Raw genomic sequence first — 23,731 nt, 5'->3', positions numbered from 1 at the left:
GAACCAATAATGTCCTAGTAATAATGTCCTTTTCTTCCAGCTCCTTTTCTGTCATTGGTAGAAGTGTTAAAATACAGAACCTTGTAGAGTTGGAGCTTACTGGCGCTCTTTTCCTTTTTCCTGGGTGTCCCCTGATGTTCTACTCTGTACCTGGGATTTTGGTGGCACCCTCACAGCCAGTATGGGTGGAGAGGTACGTGTTGTCACTATCGCTACCACCTCTGGACTTCACACTGCTTAAGGAGGCAAAGATTCACAGTTTAAACTGCAGTTTTGAGCAGCCATCAGGGCCGGTACAGGGATTAAAGGGGCGTAGAGGTGAGGAAAGCGACAGGCGCCCTGCCTGCTGAATTTCTTTCCAGATGATTCCAACCTCAATTTTTATAAACCCATCAAGGGTGGTTCCTGCACCCCCAGAAGTAGCCACCATAATCTTGCATTTTCCCATAACTCAGAACGGCAATTGACAGAGGAGTTGAAAGGCAGAAGGATTAAAATGATACTTCTTACTGAATGTAAGTTAGGGAAATTTCTCAAGTCAGCCGAATCCACCTTCCTCCCACTCCTGCAGACTCTGAAATCAGACACATCCTTGGCATATATAATGGGCAATAGATTGACTTTCTTTGGTCCCAGTGGATTACTGAATTCTTACCTGGATAGATCACTCCTCACACATAACCAAGGGGGCTGGCCCTGCCCTGCCTCTTCCTGTCGCTGGTGGGCCCAGGACGGGCTGCCCATGACCCAGACAGCAGGACAGCATAAGCACCATATAGTGCAATCTAAAGTTGGGCCACTGTGCAGGGTTGAATGGCACACATAGTCCTGAACAGCGCCCGCCAAACAAGCAGGAAACAATGAAGCCGTAGGTCCCCATCACAGCAGGGCAGCATCAATGTTATATAGAGCAATCTAGAGGTGGTTCTCAGTGCTGGCTTGTATGGGACATGTAGTCCCCTGCAGTGGCTCCCCCAACAAGCAGCAAACAATGAAGCCATAGGTCCCCAACACAGTGGGACAATGTTGGAATTCTATAGCGTAATCTGGAGGCGTGCCTCAGTACAGGGTTGTATGGGACTCGTAGCCCCCAGCAGTTGTTCCCCCAGAAAGCAGCAAACAATGAAGCCATAGACCTTGCATTCTGTTTCCCTGTTTTGTAGGATTCTGAAACACTTAGGTATACATTTATAATTCTTTCTCCAGGATCCCTTAGGAAACTCTTTGCTCAATTCTAGTTCCATTGCACTTGGTATTTCCATGTGTTATGGTCCCAAACCTTGTTCAGAATAACGTAGATTGTCAAGATGAGTCCCCTTGTTGATTTAAACAGGCTCAGGAGCTGCTGCTTCATTACCCAATGTCTTCCGAAAAAGTGACAAAATGGATGTTGTATGAATAGGGGAAACAGTTGCTGTGGCTTGCCATCCAAGGAGTAGAGGGCATAGTGACAAACTAAATAATGTTGAGCGCAATCACTTGATAGGCAATGTAAACATATAGTACCCCTGATATGCAGCAATGCAACAACTTTAGGGGAGGAAGAAATAGCGAGGACTACACAGCCAATGTGTAAAGTCAGGGGAGCATGGCACATGATAAGCAAGAGTCCCTGAAATAAAATGGAGAAGTCAGTTGTAACCCAGAGCAATGGTGGGAAATGGTGCGCCTATTGTGCTGGCTTTCACAAAGAATCCTGATATCAAGGCAAATTGGCCATTTGATCATTAAATTGTATGTATGAGAAGTTTGTATTCAACTATTACAATCAGTCAGAGTGTGTCAGGGCCCTAGATCATTTCCAGAGTCACAGTTTGCAGAACCTTGCAACACACAGGGTCATGGAAACTTATCTCTTCTAATGGGTATTTACTCCAGGGATATGCCATACTATGCAACATAAAGAATAGAACAGCAAGGAGAAGGGGAAGTTGCAGGATGCCTTGATTCCAGCACCTATTTGAGATCAATAGTGTGTGAGTTAAGGGCATTATTAGAAAGTTTGTAGGTTGTCATACCACAGCAGCCCACACCTCCAGCCATTTTAGTTGACGGTCATGTGGCCTAGATGTGCTCTGTTTGGTGAATGATAAGCTGTGACTGTGAGAAGACACCAGGTGTGAGTGTGACGTGTCAAAAGGTGGTCAAACCACGTGGAGAGGACCCCCTGAGAAACTCTGATGACAATGGGGTTTACATAAGTTCACACATATCTTTGGAAGAGGAGGTGGTTTCTGCGTCTTCAGCATTGTGAGAGATCTGCAAGTGCCAAAATCACACGGGAGATGGAGAGGGGGACTTTGAAGTGTAAGAAGATGGTTGAGGAGAAATGGGTGAGGTAACTGGGGCTACAAATTAAAAGGCAATATCAGAAAGTACAATCAGCAAGGGAAATATTTCTGAATCGAAGGAACGCCTGTCATTAAAAACCTAGGTAAAAAGAACAAGCCCTCATTTTAGGCAGGCATGCTAAATGTAAACCCTCTCCTCTCCACTTCCTGCGCTGGTACAGGAAAAACATCCAATAACAATAATGGGCAGGAGCAGAAACATGAAAACGTCTGTCGACAGCCCATAACTAACATTGTAATAACAACTTTGGGAAGGAAGGCCAAGTTAGCCACCAGCAATAACATACGGAGATGTACTGGACAGAGCTTCAAAAAACGGACCTGACCTTTGCGGTGGGGGCAGTCTCACAGTAAGGATGGGCGATTGGCACATCACAGCAATTTTGGAGGCCGAGCAAGGGTGGGTAGGTGATGAACACGAGAAGTAGTAGAAAAGGAGCCCAGAGAACCAGAGAAAAAGTAAGGCCCAAATTTAAGAGGGCCTAGCATCTCCTTGTGCCACATAAGTGTTATTTTTTATGATGCTAATGTGGCTCAACGAGGCCGAATTCGCAGCGCCACATTTACAAAGTGGCACAATGCATGCATTTCACAACTTTGTAACTCCTGGTGCCACATTTTGCCAGCACCAGGCATAATGTATGTAAGAGGGGTGTTCTCCCATTAGGGGGACCACAAACATTTTTTGTGCCATTTTATAACGCCTGCACAGAGCAGGCATTAAAAGGAGGCGCACCCCTATTTATAATCGGCTTCCATATACTTTGCAGGTTTAGCGCCAGCATTTCAAAAATGTTGACGCTATTTTCCCTAACTGGTGCCATGGTGCCCCGTATGTTTAATACGGCACACACATGGTGGCGTTTGGGGGGATATGTGGGGGATAGAAAAGTGGCACTGTATATAATGCAGCATCACTTTTCTTACATTTGGGCCTACATTTTTAAGACTTGTTGGGGTCATGGTTCATCATCTTGTGAAGGCATTTTCTGCGAAAACAATTTTTCTTTCTCCCTTCCCTTGCTACTTATCCCTTCCAACAGTCAATCTTTGGTAGCTGAGCGCTTCGTGGCAGATTCTAGTTTGTCTCCTCTGTTAAGTTAGATTTCTCTTTATAGGTGATTCCCAGGGCTTCTGGTAATGTAGAAAAACGTGCCTTAGGGCATCAGTCTGGGACGTATCACAATTACACTCTGAGGGCCTCATTTACGAGGTCCTAATGGCACACTATGCTACTGCGTCAGTTTTTTTGATGCTCCAGTGTCGCAGTGGCCCAGCCCATATTTACAAAGTCACGCAAAGCCACATTGCATAGCATTTCGTGGCCTTGTAAATATGGACCCCTTTCACACATAACAGTGCGTGGAAGGGGCATTCCATCGGTGTTGCTGAGGGTGCTCCCACACAACACCCATGGAATCCGATGAAATCTGATACATTCCCAGATTTACAAATCCTCTTTCTATGTGTGCTGCATTGTATATGTTAGAAATGGGGTCTTTGGTTGGCAGTCAGGTTACCCCCTGTCCAAGCAAGGACCCTCACTCTAGTCAGGGAAAAGAGAATCACCCTCAGCTAACCCCGCTCACTCCCTTGGTAGCTTGACACGAGCAGGTAGGCTTAACTTCAGAGTGCCAGGTGTAAAGAATTTGTACCAACACACACAGTAAGTTAATGAAAACACTTCAAAATAACACACCACAGGTTTAGAAAAAAATTAAATAGTTATCTAAACAAAATAAGACCAAAAGGACAAAAATCCCTCATACACAAATCAAGTTATTGATTAAAAAGCAAAAAGAGTTTTAAATCCTTGAGAAAACAGGTAAAACACTGTTAGCGTTGAAAAGTACCTGGGTAGCATCAAAATAACACAAACAGGCGAGTGTGCGTCGAAAAAGGTAAGCAGTGCTTCGATTTCTCACCTGCAAGCGAGCTCGTGCGTCGTTTCTACTTCTCAGGTCAGACCGGCGTGCGTTGTTTTTCTTGCCCGCAGAAGAGCGATGCGTTGATCCTGGCAGCACTCGGGTCCAGGAAGGCGGTGTGTCATTTTTCCGCGCCTAGCAAGGTTTGTGTCAAAAATCCTGCCACACGGTCTCCGCAAAACCATGTAATGTGGGTTGTGATGTTAACAGCCTCCATCAGCGGATGTGAGCGTCATTCTTCCAGCTCCGTGCGCCGATTTTCCAGCCACGATGCCGGTGGAGCATTGATTTCTGCTGCGAAGATGGTGGCGTGTTGTTTTTCAGCCGCGTCTCGGGAGGTGCATCACATTTTCCCCACACAGTGGTCTGTGCGTGGATTTTCAGTCTTGTTCTGCTAGCTTTTCCTTTCCCAGGAACTGGATGGGCACCACTTGGCAGGGCAGGAGTCTCAGCAGAGGCTCCAGGTGCTGGCTGAGAGATGTCTTTGCTGTCTCCGAGACTTCAACAACAGGAGGCAAGGTCTATTTCAAGCCCTTAGAGATTTCTTCACAAGAAGGAAGGCAACACAACGTCCAGTGTTTGTCCTCTTGCACACGCAGAATCAGCAACTGCAGGATGGCTCCACAAAGCACAGTCTCAGGCAGGGCAGCAGGGAATCTTCAAAGGAAAGTCTCTCTTGCCTGTGAAATCCTGCCTTGCCCAGGCCAAGCCCCAGACACACACCAGGGGGTTGGAGACTGCATTGTGTGAGGGCAGGCACAGCCCTTTCAGGTGTAAATGACCACTCCTCCTCTCCCTCCTAGCACAAATAGCTCATCAGGCTACACCCCAGCTCCCTTTGTGTCACTGTCTAGAGAGAGGTGCAAACAGCCCAACTGTCAAACTGACCCAGAGAGGGAATCCACAAACAGGTAGAGTCACAGAAATGGTTTAAGCAAGAAAAAGCTCACTTTCTAAAATGGCTTTTTCAAACACACAATCTTAAAACCAACTTCACTAAAAGATGTATTTCAAAACTGTGAGCTCAGAGACCCCAAACTCCACGTCTATCCGCTCCCAAAGGGAATCTATACTTTTATCATATTTAAAGGTAGCCCCCATGTTAACTTATGAGAGGGACAGGCCTTGCAACATGAAAAACAAATTTAGCAGTAATTCCCTGTCAGGACATATAAAACACATTACTATGGCCCTCATTATGACATTGGTGGTAAATGCTGACTGCTGGCAATATAGTGCGGCGGTATACGGCTACGGTTATTATGACCCACACATAGAAATCTGCCACTATACAGACACACACACAAGTCCGTCACAGCAAAGGTCAGTGATAAAGTGGCGGTACCAAAACCCACACCGTTACGCCAACAGAAATACGCACACAGCATTTTGACCACGAATAACAGCGACGGCCATTCAACCACAGTATACTATTGGTGGTGCAAAACGCTGCGCTCAAAATACACACACACATAAAAAACACCACAACATTGGACAATTCAAACTACACACACCTGAAACACACACACACACCACACCCACACACCGTCACCACTTTAAAACACACAGCCACACTACCCACAACCCTTTACAACCCAAAGAATTTGACAACTGATAGAGCAAGGAGCACCCACTGAATCTGAGCCACAAAACATCATCACCCATACACCATCCGTGCACCTCACAGCACACACCCCAACACGTCACCCCATTCACCCTCACACACCACTCACACTACACTCATGGCACCACAACGACACCCCAGATTCTCTGAGGAGGAGCTAAGGGTCATTGTGGATGAAATCATCCAGGTAGAGCCACAGCTATTCGGATCACAGGTGCAGCAGACATCCATTGCAAGGAAGAGGGAGCTATGGCGGAGAGTCGAGGACAGGGTCAACGCCGTGAGACAGCACCCAAGAACCAGGGATGACATCAGGAAGAGGTGGAACGACCTACGGGGAAAGGTACGTTCAGTGGTTGCAAGACACCAGATAGCAGTACAGAGGACTGGTGGGCCCCACCTTCTCCCCCACAGCTAACAACATGGGAGGAGGAAGTCTTGGCAATCATGCATTCTGAGAGCCTGGCAAGAGTAGCAGAAGGACTGGACTCTGGTAAGTCAACTCTTTACTACTTTCACCCCCCTACCTGCATACCATCACATACCCCTAACCCTACCCTCACCCCATTAGCCCACCACCTCACATACATCCCACCATCACAAGTACCCAGCACTGCTTGCAAAAACAATGCCTGGACACCACTCACAGCCCTGCATGACACCCATCACCACAGCATGCACAGTAGTGGCAATCACTTAGCCAACCAAATTACAACTCACACAAGCCAAAGCTGCCTTGGTAATAACAACCATAGAGGGAAACACACCCATGCACAAGATGTCACACGAAGTAACAATAACACTGCATTTGCATACCCACAGGACCCCCACGCAACGTCACCGGAGAGAAGGTGACAGCAACATGCAGTCCACCCCCAGAAGAGGCCCACAGTGATGACAGCAGCTCTGCACGCCTGGATCAGAATGACCAACCTGGCCCATCAGGGACCTCTGGACAGTCGGTGACCCAGCCACATTCTCAGACCACCACCACAGAGCCTCCCCCCTCAGGAAACACCAGCACACCCATCCCTTTGTCCCCAGGACACATCAATCAGCAGTGTGTCCACCACTACAGGGACCCCAGGCAACCCTACAAACACACGAAGATCAGGGACCTGGGGTCAGTGGCAGTGGGTACACGGTTCAGGGGACAGTGGCACAGGACAACAGGGAAGCTGGGAGGACTGCTTTGCGACAGGGGGAGGACAGGCCCAGGGAACCCACTCTCCACGAGGCACTCACCAATATCCTGGGAGCATACCACCATTCCCAGGAGACCATGGGCCAGATACTGGCAAAGCTGCAGGAGACCCAGCAGCTGCAGGAGGGACAGTTCCTGGGTATCAGGGAGGACCTGAGGGACATCCACACCACCCTGGTTACCATTGCAGGGGTGCTGACAGACATGGCCAACACCAAGAGGGAGGCAGGGGCACACTAACGGGCCCCTGACACCAGCCATACCGAAGAACTGCCCTCCACCTCCACCGATGCTAGTGGACAGGAGGCCTCACCACTGGAACAACAGGCCACCAGGGCCCCACCCCCCTGCAGAAGGAGGACCACCATGCAAAAGGTCGCTGCAATCCAGGCAGAAGCCAGAGAACATTGCAAAGACCCCGCCAGGAAATAGGTCTTCACTGATTGTCACCCTTGTGTCCCACTCTGTCACCCTGTCCACCTCTAACTGACATTGCTCCACTTCCTATGCCCCCTTGGTCAATGCACCTGTGAGACCAATAGACTGGACTCTATCCTGGACATTTCTCCACCATCAACCCAGCCCATTGCAATACCCCCTACACATATTATCACAGAAATAAACACCCTTGGAGCAAATACAAGAATGGAGTCTGTCAATTGATTGAAATATGAATTAGTTTAACAATCTGTAAACATTGCAATTCAAATGTGCAGTTATGTTTACATAGGTATGAACTGTAGTGGGCAGCAGTAAACACACCAGGAGCCAGAGGGGGGCACAGATATCTGAAAATAGAGATGCCAAAGGATACAGTGAGTGGCCATAGAAATAGGGAAATCAGGCTGCCATGTACAATGTCCAAAACAAAACTGCAATGGAGGGTGAAGTTACAGTGTCTTACCTGTGTGTCACTGGAAGTACCATTGAATTATTGTAGTTCTGTTGTCCACATCTTTTTTCTCTGCCTCCTCTTCGTCACTGTCCACAGGCTCCACCGCTGCCACACGACCATCCCCAGGCTCATCCTTCTGCAGAAAATGCACATGACGTCTCAAGGCCAGGTTGTGCAACATGCAACACGCAACAATGATGTGGCACACCTTCTTGGGTGAGTAGTACAGGGATCCACCTGTCAGATGGATGCACCTGAATCTGGCCTTCAGGAGGCCAAAGGTATGCTCAATGATCCTCCTTGTTCGCCCATGTGTGTCATTGTAACGTTCCTCTGCCCTTGTCCTGGCATTCCTCACTGGGGTCAGTAGCCATGAGAGGTTGGGGTAACCAGAGTCACCTGTAAATATCAAGGGATACCTGTTAGCCATTCACTCACCCTTATACCTACATCAAGTGGGTGGGGACCATGGGCTCACCTTTTAGCTACACCCGGTGCCTCTGGAGTTGAGCCTTCACATATGGGATGCTGCTATTCCTCAGGATAAAGGCATCATGCACAGAGCCAGGACACTTTGCATTGACATGGGAGATGTACTGGTTCGCCAAACACGCCATCTGCACATTCACAGAGTGAAAGCTCTTTCGATTTCTGAACACCTGTTCATTTCTCCGGCGGTGGGGGACAAAGGCAATATGTGTACCATCAATAGCACCAATGATGTTAGGGATATGTCCCAGTGCATAGACATCAGCCTTCACTGTGGCCAAATCCTCCACCTGGGGGAATACGATGTAGCTGCCCATGTGGTTCATCAGGGCATACAATACTCTGGTCAGCACGTTAGAGAACATATGCTGTGACATCCCTGATGACATGGCCACTGTCGCTTGGAAGGAACCACTTACCAAGAAATGGAGCACTGACAGGACCTGCACTAGAGGGGAGATACTTGTGGGGTGGCGGATAGTTGAAATCAGGTCTGACTCCAATTGGGCACACTGCTCTTGGATTGTGGCCCTATCAAGTCTGTAGGTGAGGATAATTCCTTCACTTCGGAGAAGTTGGAGAGACTGGTGGATGGGGTCCTACCCCAGTACCGTTTACTTTATGGTCCTCCAGACCAACAGGTCAGTACACTGTGAGCATGATGCACAGGGCATGAATGTATGGAGTGCTGTCTGTGTAAGCCTCGTGTGGGGGGGGCTGAGGAGTCCTGGGCAGAGTGCTGCATGTTTGGTGGTCAATGTCTGTGCATAAGGGGATAGGAGGGATATGGTGGGACATGAGTGTGACAGTCCGGACGGTATGACTAATACCTTTTCTGCTGTATTTTTTCTGCAGGTCAGCGCCCATCAGAAAAAGGGTATTTGGCGTTCCATCGCCAAGGATGTGCGGACCCTGGGGAACTTTGACAGGCGGAGCACCCACTGCCACAAACGGTGGGAGGACCTGCACTGCTGGGCAAGGAAGATGGTATTATTAATACCTTTTCTGCTGTATTTCTACTGCAGGTCAGCACCCATCAGAAAAAGGGTATTTGGCATGCCATCGCCAAGGAGGTGCGGACCATGGGGAACTTTGACAGGCGGAGCACCCACAGCCGCAAACAGGGGGAGGACCTGCGCCGCTGGGCAAGGAAGATGGCAGAGGCCCAGCTGGGGCTGGCCTCCCAACGAGGCAGGGGTGCCCGTCGTACCCTGACCCCCCTGATGTTCTGCATCCTGGTGGTGGCCTATCCGGAGTTGGATGGGCGCTTGAAGGCATCACAGCAGCCAAAAGGGGGTGAGTACAGATTCAGATTCTTGAGTTTGCCTGTGTTAAGGTGTACCTGGGTGGGGGATGTGGGCTGTGGGTGCACCTAGGCCAGGGCGAACATGGCACGGTAGGTTCCATGATGGGCAAGCTCAGATGCACTCCACCCACAATAATCTTGGTGGGCATCTACTACTGGGTAGGGTCCTGTGGGTTTCAGGTGTGCAGCTAATGGCGTTAGGCATTGTACTCCATGGGCTGGTGACTAGCATTGTAACTGGTAGTGCATGGCCTAGTGCATTGGGCTGTTCCCTGTGAGTTGTGTACGCCAAGGGTAGTGTTGTTGCTGGCATTGACCAAGTGTATCCTCTGTCTCTCCCCCCCTTTTTGTTTTGTCACCCTGTCCTTGTGTGAATTAGCATCATCTGGCGGAGGAGCAGAGGCACCAGCCACGGAGGGAGCTGCATCCCACATGGGCCTGGAGGCCGAATCCACCGACGGAGAGGGCACCAGTGGGACGGAGGGCGAGGGGAGCACCACAACGGAGACAGGAGTGGACAGTACCGAAAGCAACCCCTCCTCGGATGGAAGCTGTGGCCGCCACCTAGCAAGGGCAAGAAGGGGACACCAGCCAGCAAGGGGAAGGAGGCACCACGAGCCAACAAAGGCAGGAAAAGAACACCAGTTGGCAGAAGCAAGGAGGCACCACCATCTGCCAAGGGCAGGAAGGGGCACACAACACCAGCCATGGCACTTTAGCCATCTGAGGCTACAGGGGAAGGGCTGGAGCCTCCCCCTACCACTGACAGCACTGCCACCTGCACTGCGGCCAGCACCGCACCTGCACTGCCAGCAGCACCACTGCCAGCATCAGCAGCCCCAGTGGGCAGCCGCCCAAGGCTGCAAGGGAAGGGCTGGAGCCCCCCGCCACCACTGACAGCATCGCCACCTGCACCGCGGCCAGCACTGCCACCTGCACTGCCAGCAGCACCACTGTCAGCAGCAGCCCCAGTGGGCAGCTGTCCGAGGCTTCAGGGGAAGGGATGGAGTCTCCCCCACCACTAACAGCACCACCACCTGCACGTGGCCAGCACTGCCAGCAGCACCACTGTCAGCAGCAACAGCCCAAGTGGGCAGCTGTCTGAGGCTGCAGGGGAAGGGCTGGAGCCTCCCACTGCCACCTGCAGAGCAACTGTGTCCACTGAGCAGCCGTCACCACCGGCGAGCAGTGTGTAGTAGTGACTACATGAGCTGCAGTGCGTCCTGGCCCCTGCAACACCTGTCGGTGTGACACCCAGGTGAGAGACTGTGACCTTGTGCCATCCAGGATGAAGCACACTGGCCACAAAGCCCCCTCCAGAACCAGTGGACAAAGGCATCCACTAACCCCCTCCTTGGCAGGATGAAGCACACTGGGCAAAAAGCCCCCTCCAGAACCAGTGGAGAAGCCATCCACTTGAGAGCCTGTGGCTTTGCACTCCCCAGGACCAAGCAGTGGGCAAACCACCCACTTGAGAGACTGTGGCTTTGCACTCCCCAGGACCAAGCAGTGGGCATGAAGCCCCCTCCAGGCCACTGGTCTTGTACCATCTTCCGGCTGAGGTGCCTGTGTTTTTTCGACCTGATGCCCCTGCAGTGTTCTCTCCATATTGAGGCAGGAGTCAAGTGTGGCCTTGGCATATGTGTTATGGCCCCTTGGGCCTCGGACATTTTGGAGTGGGCATTGTCCCTCCTTTTGTATAGATTGTACATAACGTTTATTGATTCAAGGACGTATTTATCTAAAATTGTACTATTACACTCATTTTAATCCATTTCTTTTGTCCTTGCATTATTCCTGAGGGTTACGGGGTGTACATGTAATGTTGTTGCATCTGTGTGTGTGTATGGTGTTGGGGGTGAGGGTGGGGGTAAGGGTGTTGCGTGTTGTGTGCCTGTGTCACTTTCTTTTTCCTCCCCCCTCCCTTGTGTGCTAGGTGCAGTACTCACCGTGGTCGTCTTCACCGGTGTTTGTGTTTCTGGTGTATGAGGATGTGCACCAGCATTGGAAAAATGTGCAGCTCGGGCTCTATGGTGTTGTGTTTCTTCCTTGAGTGTTGAGAGGTGAGTAATTTCCCTTCAGTGTAGTGTTTCTGCCGTGCTTTTGATGGCGTTGATGCCGCCCCGGAAAAGGTGGCGAATAGGCCTGTTGTAATGCTGTGGGCGGTACATTGTCTTCCGCCTGGCTGTTGGTGGTTACCTCCGCAGTGTTTGTTGCTACCACCGTGGCGGTCAGAGTGTTAAAGTGGCTGTCTGTGTTGGCAGTTTCCGACGTGGTCATAATTCAATTTTTTTTGCCGCCGGCGTGTTGGTGCTATTACCGCCGCTTTATCACTGACCGCCAGGGTTGTAATGAGGGTTTATATGTCCCACCTTAACCATACACTGCACCCTGCCCTGGCGCCTACCATAGGGGTGTCTCACATGTAAGAAAAGGAAAGGTTTAGGCCTGGCAAGTGGGTATACTTACCAAAATTAATTTATAGTTTAAAACTGCAAACACAGACACTGCAGTGGCAGGTCTGAGACATGATTACAGGGCTACTTATGTGGGTGGCACAGCCAGTGCTGCAGGCCCACTAGTAGCATTTGTTTTACAGTCCCTGGGCACCTCTAGTGCACTTTACTAGGGACTTACTAGTAAATCAAATATGCCAATCATGGATAAGCCAATTACATACACATTTTGTATAGGAACACTTGCACTTTAGCACTGGTTAGCAGTGGGAAAGTGCCCAGAGTAACTAAAACTGAAAAAACAGAGTCCAGCACACATCAACAACCTGGGAAACAGAGGCAAAAAGTTAAGGGAGACCACACCAAGGATGAAAAGTCTAACAGTACAGCACACATAGTAAAAGGAAAACACCATTACAGATTGTTCATGTGCAGGAAGATGTCCCTTCCTGCACATAAACAGTCATCCCTGCAACACAGGCACCCTGGCACCATGTTTGCTCCAATTGGCAATGAAACAGTGAGTATCGAATCAAGGTGGGTTTATCTGCATCTATTTATTCTTGACCAGCTGTATGAGTAAATGCCTGATGTTCGAGTTAGGAGAGCCTGGTGTGCTAACATTTCATCCCCCAAGCATCAGACAAACAGTCTAGAAAAGTAATAAGATCGGACTTTAACAGCACAGCAACGGTGTCCTCCGGATCTTTCAGGTCTTAAACCATCACTGGTGTGCTGTGAAATAGGTATAGAGGCCTCAGGGGAGGTAGCTTGAGCACTAGAAAATGACCTACTGCATACAAGGCATTATGATCGCCCCATTCAGTCACTAGTATGGCAGTGTGCGAGAAATTTCTCATTGAAAACATATAGTCAATGAGCGAGGGCCTACTATGCCCTCAATAGGAGGCCAATGTAAACCCGTCTAAATTAAACAAATCAATGAGATCAACTAGATCCTGCTGTGCAAGGTATGTGCTTAACTCCTCACCCTTAGAGTTGGGTTTCAACCTAAGAAGTCCCGTGCTATCTATGCCCTGTGCCTTAAGATTGATCCCCAGCTTGGTGTTAAAGTCCCCACAAAGGAGATAATTAGGTTGGGACATACCCTTGGCGCCTACAGATCTCAAGAACAGCAAATAAGGCAAATAAGCGCTTGCAATGAATACATACAGATTTTGAAAAATCATTATTATAAAAGTTAATTATATTAAATCAAAAACCACTAAAGTAACCATTGATACACAAGGCCATGAACCCTGGTCTATCCATTTTCAAGACTGAAACTTCCACTTTCAAGTTTAAATCAATCCATTCTGAGAGACCCCCCTTTGGCCTACCATGTAACAAAGAAACAGCCGGGCAAGAATAGCATGCAAAACCGGGGTTCTGCCCCACTTCCTTTTTCAGAAACAGATTTTATGGAACCAATCTCTTTTTCGAATACTCCTGTGGCATTTTTTGCAGAAGTAGATTTTCCCTTCTCTGTAATAGCATAATTACAAACTGATCCATCAAAAATACAGCACAGTTATAGAAGAGCAGGGAAAAGTAAAAAGACTGCCAAAGGGACCTACTGCGTAGCACAAATCTGAAATGCTACGGCACTAGTAAATACAGTTTGAAATAAATATTTTAAATAATGTAATATATCAAATTATATTACAATTATTTTTCTCAAGTTTCAATTAAAAATGCATCCACAACAAAGCACATTTTTTAAAAATATATTTTATATAATTATTACATCTAATGCATAGAATTATTTGAAAGTAATTTATTTTTTATTCAATAACATTTATTGTTACATTATATTAAAATTCAAAAAAGGTCGTTAAAAAAATTGAGAATTAAATAAAATGATGTACTCTTCTACACCACGGATGCCCACCATCAAATCAAAGACTGGTTCACCCGCCAGGGAAAGGCTGGCGGAGGGGGTGCCCCTGCACTGCCCATGCACTTTGCATGGGCGGTGCAGCGGCCCCGGTGCAGTGCCCCGTCATGCAGGTTACCTGCCGCACAGAGGCATTGACGGTGGCTCCATGTGGAGCTGCCGTCAATGTCCCAGCTGGGCCTTTCTGTGAGCCGGCGGGCGCAAAACAATGTTTCTGCCGGCCGCCCACAGAAATGTTCATTATTTGGCCAGCGGGGTTCCGGGGTCGCGGGCGGTCAGTGTTTTGACAGCCAGCATGAACACGCGGTTGTTACCGCTGTGTTCATAATGACCACCTTAGTCTGTGCCACGGTAAGAATCTCAGAATAGCTGTGAACCAAGGAAGTCAAAGAAACCTTCATGTGCGTTCTACTCACATGACCTGCAGGAAAACCAGGCTATGGCTCATCATTGCAAAGCTGTACAACTACAAATTCCATCTGCCCACAACTTGTGCCTCACACTGGGTGTATTTAAATCAACTTCAGTTTACCTAAATGTTAAGACTCACACAAATGGAGAGCTGTCCCGCATGAACATAGCAGCAGCCCTCCACCCCCAGTATTCCTACTAAGAGTAGCTCACTTTCATTTCCCATCACATCCTCCATGTTGTAGTAGAGAGTGGTGAATTCCTCATGTACAAACACAATGTCCAAAAATAATGTGATCATGGAAGTTATTGATGATAACATGCATGTCTGCTTTCTCCAATTTGACATTGGAAAGATAGATAAATATACATATAATTCTGAGCTGCTATTCTTGACGTCTGTTGTGTAGCACCAAGGCTTTTTTTAGCAGGGGTCCTGCATTAGGTGGGTATGCTATCTAACCACCTACAGCAGTAACCTTTGGTGAAATAGGGCCTAATCTTTACGACAGATGTCAAATATGTGTAATCTCCTTTCATTAAGTTTACTAGGTGGTGGGTAGTGATAATAGGAGAGTGTCAATCGTATTTATTACAGTGCAGCCACTGGGTGTATATATCAATCAATCCATTTTGTCAACAACTTGTGCTGAAGATAGAGTGTCTTTTCAAATTAACTTCATTTTTTTCAATACCTGTGCCTTGCATGGGCTCCATACTTGAATCAACTTTATTTTAATCACAACTTCTGCCTCACACTGTACGCTTATGTAAATCCACTTCACATTGGCTAAAACATGTGCATCCCACCATGAGTGCAAATCTAAAGTAACTTCACTTTGCCCAACTTCTGCTGCTGTCCTAACTAAATAGTGTAATTAGGGTAAGTTTGCTTTTAACACACTGTTTCCTTTTTACTCTGAAATAAAATGTACCTGTAGTTTCTTGTATAGTCATCTTAGAAAATGCACCACTGGTCGTAGGGAACTTTTATTATTAACTGGAAGTGTATAAAAGGACAAAATTTCAAATACAGTGAAACAAATTTGGCTCCACAGAAATGACAGAGAGGATGGTGTCCAAGTCATGAAGGTTTCATTAGTAAATTTAGGGCCTGATTATAAGTACGGTGGTCATGGGACTGCAGTACCAGCAGTGGCATTCTGACCGCTGCATCATCGGCGTTCTGACTGCCTCACCCTCAGCGGTTTGACCGCCGCATCTTTGGCAGTACGACTGCCAGATTTGGAGGATGGCAGACCGACCGCCACAAGAACACCAACACCACCAAGAGGACAGATCCCAGGATTCAGGTGGTGAGGAAAGCCGTGGTCAGTCCCGGTGGTGCTGATGTTGGCACTGCCATGCTGATCATGACTTGCCTTTCCGCTGACCTTTTCATGGCGGTGTCATTGCGATGAAAAGGTCAGCGGAAAGGCAAAGAAAGGGCCAAAGGGGCCCCTGCACCACCCATGCCAATGTTGTGGGTAGTGCAGTGGCCAACCTGTCAACACAGCTGGAATGAGAACTGTCTGCAGTGGCAACATTGCACATTCCAACTGTGCTGGTGGTGCCGACAGTGCAGCGGCATTGACCTCAGCTCTCCCTTAGAGCCGAAGCCAATGCCGCCGCACCATTTGTGCTGGCCAGCCCCCTGGGAACATCATCAAATGGCCGTTGGGAGGCTCCCAACTTGGCAGCATCCTCCCACAGACATTCGGACCGCCAAAATCGTAATTGGCCCCTTAGTCATTACAAGTCAATTCATCAAAAAAGAATATTTATCCATTTGGTCATGCAATGTGAATTTGTATATTATAAAGAGAAAATGCAAAATGTAACGATATACAGGAGGCAAAACAGTAAATAGGTTGCTTCCATAAAGGAACTTCCCATAGCTAAATAAGGCATTAAAGGGGCTTGGCCGAACTGCCCGTAAGATGCCTGCCGGCGTGTAGGTCTCTATGCAGCTTAGGAGCACTGTATGGAATACAGCCCAACTGGGGGCGGTATTTTTCAATGAAAAAGGAGGTGACAGAACATGCAGGGAACATGTAGGTTTATTTCCAGACAGCTTGTCAGTCTGTTTGGTTCATTTTGACCTCCTGCATTGCCTCCCTCACACTAAATGCTGCGCTGCCATCCTAGAAGCAGTTGGTTTATCAGTGCACTTCAGAATAACGCACCTTTCATTTCCAGCCTAAATTACATGCTGGGGAGGTGAAAATTACTGACATTTTTTCATAATACTGAAATGGCACCTGGAACACAGATACATTTAATTTTACATGAGTAACATTACTTCTTGTTAATTTAATATATAACTAAGAAAGCATGTGAGGAAGACAGGCTTTACAAAGGACTTTTCTCATATATATTTGGCAGCTTGTACCACCTCATACATATTTTGGAGCTTCTGACTGTGGAAATGTTCATTTCTTTAAATATCTGAGGAGTGGATTACAACAATTTTCCTTTTCTGAATGTCTTGAATAGATTTAGGCATGGGTATCGCTGCTTCTTTTGCACAAAATACCACTGCTCTACCTGGAACAATATCTATGCCCCATAAAGATTCTAATAGTAATACCAATAAACGGCAAAAAAAAGAACCGGACTCACCAACAAAGACTCCAATGCCTCTAAAACTTGAACACTTAATGGAAGAAATAAAGCTTTTAAATCTTGTGTAATGGAGACTAGCACCACATTTCCAAGACTTGAAGAGAAATGGCCTAATCTTGAATCCAAAGTTTCTGAGGTGGAACAACAAATCAGCGATGCTCTGGATACAGTTACTATGGTGGAAGTCATGTCTAAACACATTTCTCTTGTAAAACAAAAAAAGGGAATATTTGAAAATAGTAAACGGAGCAATAACCAGTAATTTATGTAATTTCAAAGGGAGCAGAAGGTTCAGATATGGTGGCCTTCCTCACATTGCAGATTCCGAAACTTGCCAGCCTCAAAGAAAGAAACTTTCCCAATATACAAAGAGCTCACCATGTGGGATCTAAACTCTCCAACGCTTCCCCATCAACTCTTCCAAGAGGCAATACAGTTCTTTTCTTACAATGTACTGATTTGATGATGGTTCTGACAGTAGCAAAGCAGAGGAAACAGATGTTTTGGTCAGGTCAGAAAGTCTTCTCTGCCAGGACATGGCTCCTGCTACAGCTCTTCGACTGAAAGAATTGTGATCACTTTGTCCTGCTCTCAGATCAAGAAATGCCTGTTATATTCTTATCCGCCCATAAATGTTCAAAGTCACATACGGAGAGCAAACTTTATCATTTGATTCACAGAGGACTTGACGAAATTCATATTCCAACATAAAAGAGAAGAAATGGATCTGGGGAAAACTTGATCTTTTAATCATAATGTTCTTGGATGTGTTCGCCCTTGATTGTTCTTCTGTCTGAGGTCTCTCTTACTCTGTCACACTCATGTTCTTCTTTTCCTACACAGGTCTTATTCATTTTAGCAGGACGTGTCTCCCATGTTACTTCTTTTCCTCATGTGCCCTCCACCCAACCCTGTGTTTCCATCCTCTTCTCCATATATTGGTAAGTGCCCCTGAAATGGTATTGTGTTGTTCAATATATATTTGTCTAATTTTTCTTCAATGGTATTATTGATTTTGGTTTGATTTGTTCTTAGTTATTTTTAGAGGTCTCCCTGCTGGGTCCCGGTAGACTCTGTGCCCATTGTCTGTCTTCTATTTTTCATTTCACCACGCCTTCATTGCATTTATGTTGACATTTATGTCTTCCTGCTCATCATGGTAAGCACTTTTATGGCTTATTACCATCTTCTTTTTCTTTCTCCCTCTCGCTCCCTCCTCCTTGTCTCATTTCCAACTTTCTCTCTTTGGGTTTTTCTTTGTTTTCTTCCATTCCCAATTAAATAGTACATGTTTAAGTCTACTTTGGTTGTATTACTGGTCATGTTTATTATATATATTACCTAGTGGAGGTCACCACTAGGTAGTTATAGTTAGGACCTAGTTTCTATAGAAAAAGCTGTATCATTGGCGCCGCTTGACAAATCTTCACAAAAATGTTCCCAAATATTTGACAGTCACGTGAGCTGCTGTCTGGAACGCTTTGGGTGATCTGTGAAGCGGGGGCGGAGATAAAAGGGGTGTGAAATTTAGAGCATTTACCATGGTTATTCCCATAGGAAAAATTGAATAGCGATAGAGCCAAAACCACTTTGGCAGAAAGGTAGCTCTTGCTCCAGAAAGAGCCCTTTTTGAGTAAATCCACTCAGTAGTTTCTGAGAAGTTGAAGAAAATCTGAATTCGTATATATAGGGACGTGAAGGCATCGCAACCCCTTTGATTTCATGCTGAAATCTGATTGGCTGCCAACACTTCAAACCAGGAAGAGTTGGCAGCCATCTTGGGACTCGGCTTAAGCCAAGTTCCAGACAAAAATGTAAAAGAAAAGAAAAGGGACTAGGGTACAGACCCCCTGACCCCTTATCTCTGGTGTGGGGATCCCAGAGGGACCCCCCCCAGAGCAAAACAGCATGTTTTATTACATTTTTGCCGTAATTTGCAGCAGATTCACCAAAAAAGCAGGGGCCGAGATAAAAGGGGGGTGAAATTTAGAGCGTTCCCTATGTTAATTCCCATAGAAAAATTGAACAGCGATAGTGCCAAAAACACTGTGCAGAATTATACCAAATTTGGCAGAAAGGTAGCTCTTGCTCCAGAAAGAGCCCTTTTTATTATTTGGTGTAAATCCATTCAGTAGTTTTTTGAGAAATTGAAGGTAATCTGAATTTGTATGTATAGGGACACAAAGGATTCGTGACCCCTTCTGATTTCATGAGAAATCTGATTGGCTGCCACACTTCAAACCAGAATTGGTAGCCATCTTGGGACTCGGGCTGAGCCAAGTCCCAGACAAAAATGTAACACATACACCCTGACCCCTTATTTATGGTGGGAGGTCCCACAGAGACCCACTCAAAGCAGAAAAGCATTTTTTGTTAAATTTTTGCCATGATTTGCGGCAGATCAGGCAAAATTGTTTTTTAGAAAAATGAAGAGCCGGTTACTGCAGTTCATGTCTTTCAAGTCCACATATGGGTCACGTCATGGGGCAATGCGTAATGAAGTGCAAGGGGGCCGCCCAGCACCCCTGCAGCCCCAGGGACGGCCACCTCCCCAAGGCATTAATTAAAATTAATGCAGGGCAGCCCTGGCCCACCGCCTCCCTGAGGTATATTTTAAAAAAGAGATTGGGGTCCATCTCAGACCCCTGCAGGCATGGGGACCACCACCTACCTGGGGCATTTATTACATTATGTGCAGGGGTCCACATGCCCACCCCCCCACAGTTGCAGCGACCACAACCTCCCCATGGCATTAATTTGATTGCATGGAGGTGGTCGTGCAGCCCCAGGCATTTAGCAGATTGCTTGTGGGGGCTGCATGAACCCCCCCCCACAGCAGCAGGAACCACCACCTCCCCAGGGAATATTTTTCAAAAGAGATCAGGGACCATTTCAGACCCCCTCCACTTCCCTGGGGTCTTTTTTGCTAAAGGGGGCCATGCGGCCTCCTTTGAGGTGTAGTGTGGTTAGTCTCCGGGGTGAGCACGCCGAGGGTAGGTCTTCCAAATCGAGGACGCCTTTTTCAAAAAGCCATAGGCAGGATCGTGCTACTCCCCAAGGGGCCCCCCATACGAAGAGGGCGGGGCGACCTTTTTTGTTTGAGACTCTTGACGGGACAGTTTACTCAAAATGTAAGTGACTGGTACCTATTTTCTCTCACACACATAATTGGTTAGTGATATTTTTTATATATAGCCAGGAGAAGTCTAGTTTGTTATAGGTCCTGATGAAGCGTTAAAGGATCTTTCACGACCACATTTACGCGAAACATGTTGACCAGACCCTAGGGGTCAGGTGACAATTTCCCAGTACTCCAGGCTTTCAAAGTGGTTGAGCATTATTCTCATAGTCCACTTAATTATGTTTTTAATCTTGATCGTGACCCCTTTTGAGTGCTAGTAAACAGATTAGTTTAGGGGTCCCTAATCAATCTTAATTATCATTTTTTTCACTCTCCTGCCATAACAAATGCCTGACCTTTTTTGATTCAACAGCAGTCATCATATATAAAAAGATCTCCGGCAAAGAGCCCCCGAAAGGGGAGCCCGTCAGACATTGCACCAGCCGGTCTGACGAGGAGCTTCCCGATGATGAAGCATGACACCCTTCGGGTGTGTGAGGGCTCTAGCTCCTGAACTTTAATCGTCCACCCTAGATATAGGAACAAGTGTACTTTTTGCATAGGTTAGTTTTACATATCCTTTGCGCATTAGCTTCAGGCTTTAGGCCTTTGTGGACTTTGCCCTGGATGTATTTTATTCATTTGCTTGCAGCTTAGAGCCTCTGTGCACTTTGCTCTAAATGCTTTTTATTAGGCTTCGTACTGTTATTTTTCAAATAGCCAGTTCTACGGTCTTGTTTTTTATTCATATCACACTGTTTAGCCTACTTCAGCACTGTAGTTCTCCATAACACATTCCTGTTCACTCTGTGCTTCAGTCAAGGATACAGTCTGGTACATTGCCGATAGACGTGGTAGGAGTTTAGTGTTTGGCATTCCTGCGTAGGGACATTTTGTGATCACGCTGACATGTTAGTTATAAAATCACTTCCTTGTCCCAATACACGCAAGAGGGAGATTCCGACCAGACAACCACAACTAGACGCTGACTGCCTTGTTGCAGATGCTGAACCAAGATCACAGGCCTTTGCTCACGTATGAGGGCTGATGTCTCCCCAGTGATTCAGAAAGGCAAGTTAGAAGCTTAACATGCTGTGCTCAAAATAGATCAAGCAGAGGGAGAGTAGAAACTAATAGACACGATGATAGCTTTGTTCTTATGTTTTACTCTCCTGGTGACTATTTCAATCCTACTGTGTTGTATGGTTCTGGTTATTGCGGCTCACGCCTTATTATCTAAAATACAGTCGTTTTATTAAAACATTATATAAAACATATACTGTCTTTGTCATTTGTATATGAGATCATATTGGAAATGAGAGAGTTGGTTCGGATCTGAGTTACCACGACTTCCCTGAGAAGTTCCAAAGATGTAATGCGCTCGGCTGCCCGATCATCTCTTCCCCTTGGGAGAAATGAGGCACTGCTAGTTAGCCGGAGCAAAAAACTGATTTAGGGTGACAGCGTTCCTTACACGTGGGTCAGACTTAGTCCCCCACACCGTTATCGATCCTGCTGCCTAGAAATCCAGTAGTCTCATTTAGGATAATGAGAGCCTATGCGACAGAGGAGGCACTGATGAAGCTGGGAACCACGACCCCCAGGGTCTGCTTCTGCTATGTCCTGGGGTGTCCACCCCCGGGACATAGCTGTTTGTTGTGTCTTGGTGGCAGCTTTGAAACAGACAAAGATTAAAAAAATGAAGCTTCATCCTTCTCTAACCCACAGGCGGGCCAAGTCCCAGGGGCGATGATTATTGAAGTGTGGGAGGACGCCCAGCACCCCCGCAGCCCCAGGGACTGCCCTCTCCCCATGGAATTAATTAAAATTAATGCAGGCCCGTCTGGCCCACTGCCTCCCAGAGACATATTTTAAAAAGAGATTGGGGGTCTGTTTCAGGCCCCCACAGCCATGGGGACCACCTTCTTACCTGGGGCATTTATTACATTGTGTGCGGAGGTCCACGTGGCCCCCCACAGTCGCAGGGACTACCACTGAGTTGGGGCATTTATTAGATTGTGTGTGAGGACTGTGCAGATCCCCCGCAGTCCCGGGGACCACCACCGCCCCTGGGGATATTTAAAAAAAGAGTTTAAGGATCTGTTTCGGACCCCCCCTAGCCCCAGGGACAACCACCTCCCCAGGGAATATGTAAAAAAAGAGATTGGGGGTCCGTTTCAGACCCCCTGCAGCCCTGGGGACCACCAGCTCTCCGGGCTCTTTTTTGCTGAAGGGGGGCTGCTTGGCCACCCTTGATAAGCCATTGAAGGCCCTGGGGACTGCCACTCCTGGAGCTGTCAAACAGCTCTCCCTTCATTGGAGGGGAGGCTTCCTCTGGGTGCCTGCCCATGGAGAGGCAGGCAGGCACACAGAAGAAACTCTGCTCTCACAGGGAGGGAGCTGCCACAGAAGGAGTGCTTTTGCAATTGTATAGAAGGAGAAGTACATTCCCACCTGGTCCTGAAGAAGCTTCGCTGGATCCTTCGAGACCATTAGAGACGCAAAACATGTTGACCCTTGTGTTAGGGATAGTCTGGTAATTCCACCTGTGTCCCTCTCATTTTCTCCATTATATGTGGTTGAGAGTGTTCTGACCATTATACTCACTTCACTCTCCTCATTATTTTTAGCTTTGGCCTTTACCCTTCATGGTTGAATAAAATTGTTATCCCTAGGTGCTGGGTCCTGAGCCAATTTTAAACATCCTTATTATCACTCTCTTTCTTTTTCTCCTCTTTCCAAGCTCACCTGTTGGGCCTTGGCATCATTGAGTGAAGATCTCCGGCAAAGAGCCCCCCTTCGGGGTGGGGTGCCCGTCAGACATTGCAGCGCCAGTCCGACGAGGAGCACTTCGGATGATGAAGCATGACACTCATTTGGGTGTGTGAGGATTCTTGCTCCTAGAATAAGGACTTCCTTTTCCCATTTTCTTGTTGGAACAGTGTATTCTGTTGTCAAGTGCATTATATTAGGGAGGTCATACACTGGACCATTATTCCTCCCCATCCCTTTACTTGTTGATCAACAACAATTCAGCTACATACACATTCCCATCACACAAAACACACACAATCCCAGGGGGATAAAAGCTCTGCATACAACCTCACAGACTACTCAGACAATGCTGGAAGCATCAAGCAGCACACACACACAAATACTGCCACACAACCAACGTCAGCCATGAACAAATCAAACCCAGGAAAGGAAAGGCAGGACAAAGATAGAACATTAAAACCTTCAATTGGTTGGTTAAACCTTTATGTGGAATAAATTAGTTAAAAACAATGTCTAAGGCCAGTCCACAGCTGTTAAAAAACAGCACCAAAGGCACTAATGGTGCCCCTACTTGACTTCTGACTGCCATCTAACCTCCAAAGGTAGGGGCATCAAGGGAGCAGGCAAGTACCTCAGGGATCCTTGGGGGGTG

This window comes from Pleurodeles waltl, chromosome 8 (assembly GCF_031143425.1).
Source record: "Pleurodeles waltl isolate 20211129_DDA chromosome 8, aPleWal1.hap1.20221129, whole genome shotgun sequence".
Lineage (NCBI taxonomy): Eukaryota > Metazoa > Chordata > Amphibia > Caudata > Salamandridae > Pleurodeles > Pleurodeles waltl.
This window is presented reverse-complemented; position numbering follows the sequence as displayed.